General features: G+C 43.6%; 1 non-coding gene across 1 annotated transcript; it reads right to left on the bottom strand.

Moving 5' to 3' along the window:
* Positions 1-249: 249 nt before the first annotated feature.
* On the bottom strand, positions 250-385 carry LOC141417096 (small nucleolar RNA SNORA42/SNORA80 family). Its single transcript, XR_012441716.1, has one exon. It is a non-coding gene; the product is annotated as a small nucleolar RNA SNORA42/SNORA80 family (small nucleolar RNA).
* Between the last annotated feature and the right edge of the window lie 3,808 nt (positions 386-4,193).

The raw sequence follows: 4,193 nt of genomic DNA on the forward strand, positions 1-4,193 counted from the left end.
ACTATTTTGCCCTTATTTCTAATTTTGTTGAAGAGAGAGTATAAGCAATAATAGGAAGGACCAAGGGTTTTTGCTAGTTGAGATAAGGATAGCTTTACAGGGAGTTGACTTGTATTCATTTGCTTTCTGTCCCCCACTTTTTTGGAGGAGGGGACTGGGGATTGAACTCAGGTCCTCACACTTGCTAGGCAGGAACTCTCCACTTGAGTCACTCCACCATCCCTTTTTACACTGATCATTTTATTCCCCCACTGTACAACCCACTTCAGTGCCAGCAGCCTATGGACACAGAGGCCAGGCAATGATTCAGGGCCACATTTTGCTCTGGTATAAGACACTCTGAGAGGCCTAGGGGGACAGGCCTGCCTTATGTGTTGGTCATTTTTGAAATAGGGTCTTATTTTATGCTTAGGCCAGCCTGGACTGCAATGCTCCTATTTCTACTTCACGGCATAGGGCATAGCTAGGATATCAGGCATGCACCACCGTGCCCACCCATTGGTTGAGATGGGTCTTGAAAATTCTCCCCTCTCTCTCCAGCTTCCCAAGCTGGGTCTCAAACCGCCATCCTCCTAATCACCACCTCTCAAGTAGCTAGGATTACAGGCTTGAGCCTCCACACCCAGCCACTGCTCCCCATGTATTCATCTATAAAATGGAGCAAGCAATCTGCTTGCTATTTACGTCATAGGAAAATATAGAAAGAAGATGTATTTTTTTGGAATATCTTTTAAGCATATATAAAGGAATTAAGAGTTGTGTTCAAAGTAACTTATTTAGGACACAAAATGAAATTTTCCCAGAAACTATTTTCACTGTGAGATGCAGATAATTATTATATGCTTGCAGTATTTGTATGATTGTAGACCGATAGATGCTTTAATTCAAATGGTATAGGTTTACTCATTAGTGTATCTTTTTTATTATTAGCATGCATTAATTATAATGTACTTTGATCGAATTCATCCCCTGTGTTGCTCTTTCTTTTCCCTCCTGTATTTGTTAACACCCTGTCTTATCATTGACTATAGGGATGCTTGTCTCACTGTTATGACATAGAAAGACGTCCTAGGGGAAGAAGAAGACAGACAAGGAAGCTGTTCATAGGCACATTTAATATTGAAGCTGTTTGTAAGTCAGGGAACACAACAGATAGTGTGTTAAATATGTGTTGTCCATGGGTGTGCAGGCATCATACTACATTATGGGTGTCATACACACAACACTACACAGGCTTGGTCCCTGGGCTTGCTGGGGGTGGGCAATTTCCTCTCTCAGGATGCTGGTTAGAAATATTTTATTCTTGCAAGAACTATTACTGCATTAATTAGGAAAAGGCAAATATGGACACCAGGAACTTTGAGCCTTGCCAAAGAATCCTTGGATCTTAGAAACCTTGGGGAAAATGTCTTCTTTGTAGGTAAGATTATTGCCACCAACTGTTTTCTTTCTTAAGAAATTTATTTTCCTGTATATGAATTTAGACATTCCTCTCATCAAAGCTGATCGTGGGTTCTTGGCAAAGTCACTCTTCAGGCAGCAATGAGGAGCCAGCCCCAGCCAATGGTGATGGAAGGAACCGGGACCAAACCAGACAGACCACTCCAAGCTCAGTGCATGAAGCCTCTCGGGATGTTATTCCAAACTGGATGATCCAGCCCACCAACCAGGTACAGGTGGTCATTCCCTGACTCCTATAGGCAGGGAAGGATTTGAGCTAAGACCCTCATGTCCTGGAAGCTGAGTTTTCTCTGAGAGTGTCCATCACCCAGCAAGGGGACAGATCCAATTTGCAAAAGGAAGATGGGATGATATTGGGGTGCCAAGGAGATGGGGTAGTGAGGACATGGGGAGGAGGGGTAATAACGCTCACCCCTGAGGCTTCTCATTTCATCTTGGGATCTGCTTCCTGAACCACCAGAACTGATTCGCTGTTTCCCATGATGCTCGGCCGCCTTTTCTCCATATCCCTCTCCCCATTTGCCTTACTATTTGCAAGTCCATGATCCACTGTACAAAAATAAAATTGCTTCACACTCATCACTTGGAGCCACTTGGAGTGGCTTAAATGATAGAACACGTGCCTAGCCAAGTGTGGAGCCCTGAGTTCAAACTCCAGCACCACCAAACTCACAACAACAAAAAACATTCCACAGCAAATGTGTGAGTGCGGTATCTGTAAGACCTCAGCTCAGATTAGCCTCTAATTGAGACTACAAAATTAACTTCGTTTTATAAAAAAGAAAAAAAAAAAGGATCTATTTTGTGGCAGGAAGGCTGTTTTACTTTGCTTTTCACAAACTATTCATCTGAACCCAAGCACGGCCCACTTGCATCTTGTTGACAACATATTCTGACCACATGGTGCCATAGAAAAAGACTGTACAAGCTAACAAACAGCTGCCTTGGCAAAACAGTGAGAAACTGACCACCTAGCCACTTCCTAAAACAGCTAGCTGAACCAAAAAGGCCCAGAACATCAGCATACATTCCTTCTAAACCTTATAAACCCCAGCCCTAGTCTCATTCTGGGCCAGTACTTCTAGCTTTCCATAGATGGTGAATAAAACTGATTCTGCCTCACTTCCTACTTCTTCTATGAAACATTTCACAACCCACACACCAGCCTCACAAACCAGGACCTAACAATATCCACCATGAGGTTAACACGTCTGTTCTGCCCAGGAGGAAACTGAGTCTTAGGAAGTTTTATGATTTGCCGGAGGCCACAACGACAGTTCTGTTACAGTTCTGCTTAGAACCCAAGTTATTCCCACTAAGTGTTTCCCCAAGACACTGTCCATTTAAAAGCTAGATGGACATTCCTTTGACTCGCATCTTTTAAGGACCATTGCACTACAGGCATCATAAGAGGTACAGGGATCTGTAGATCAGTCCTAATTCACAAAGGATTGAGGTCTTTCTCAACAAGATGATGATCAAATGAGGTCTTATAAATAACAGTGAAATGTGTGGTGCCAGAAGTTAGTACTAGAGTGGCCCAGAGGGAGGACGTGTACAAACCAAGACGTCTAAGAATCTAGGGAGCTGGACTCATCCCTGTAATCCTAACTACTTGGGAGGCTAAGATCAAAAAGATTATGGTTCGAGGCCAACCTAGGCAAATAGTTCCTGAGGTGCCCATCTCCAAAATAACTAGAGAAAAGTGGACTGGAGGTGTGGCTCAAGTGGTAGAGCACTGGCTTTATAAGTGTGAAGCCCTGAGTTCAAACCCCAGACCCACTCAAAAAAAAAAAAAAAACAATCTCGGGAAATCTGTTTGGACACAAGGAAAAGGATGAAGATTTCAGAAAGATATCAACTTCATCAAAACCTTGGCAGTTGAGAACTATCCTGGTATGTTACGCTGCTTTCTATTGCTATAACAAAAGATCAGAGGCTGAGTTCATTATAAAGAAAATAGGTTTATTTGGACTTACAGTTCTAGAGGCCCAAAATCAAGATTGGATAGCCACATCTGGTGACCTCCAGTGAGGCCCTTTTGGCTATATCATAACATGGAGGGAACACATGTGAGCAAGAGGGTCATAGAATGAGAGAGGAAGCAGGAAACAGAGAGGAGCCAGGCTTCCTTTACAACAACCCACTCTCGTGAGAACTAACCGTCCTATGATAAGTACACCAATTCCTTTTGAGGGTGATGCCCCCAGCCTAATTACTTTCCTCAAAAGACCTTACCAGGTCAATACTATTCCACTGGGGACCAAGCTTCCTGCACATGAAGCTTTGGGGGAGAAATCACACCCAAACCATGGCATCTCGAATGCGTGGAGGACCTGAGAGGAAACTGATCTCATCAGAATAGAGAGTTCTCTGTGGGGGTAATGGGAGGGAGGCTGTCCGGATAACGGATTGTCTCAAATGCCTGGAGATAGCGAGGGGACCTCCTTGAGCAAAGGAGCAATAAACTTCTGCTTCAGAAACCAAGGCCAAGGCTCAGATCTGTTGCAATCCGGACATAGCATCCAATGACTGAGGGAGCTCCCTGGATAAAGGTATGTTCTTATTTTAATTGGTTCCTGAAGTATTTTTTATGTATTAAGGAGAATTATTCAACTACTCATGCATTTTAGGTGATTACTGTTAGACGGAAGAGGGCATGGAAGGATAGGTGGGAGATAGCACGACATCAGCCCAGGTTTTACTTGGGAAAGAGAGCCTGTGGAGGGGGT

Source organism: Castor canadensis, chromosome 14, assembly GCF_047511655.1.
Source record: "Castor canadensis chromosome 14, mCasCan1.hap1v2, whole genome shotgun sequence".
In the NCBI taxonomy this organism is placed as follows: domain Eukaryota; kingdom Metazoa; phylum Chordata; class Mammalia; order Rodentia; family Castoridae; genus Castor; species Castor canadensis.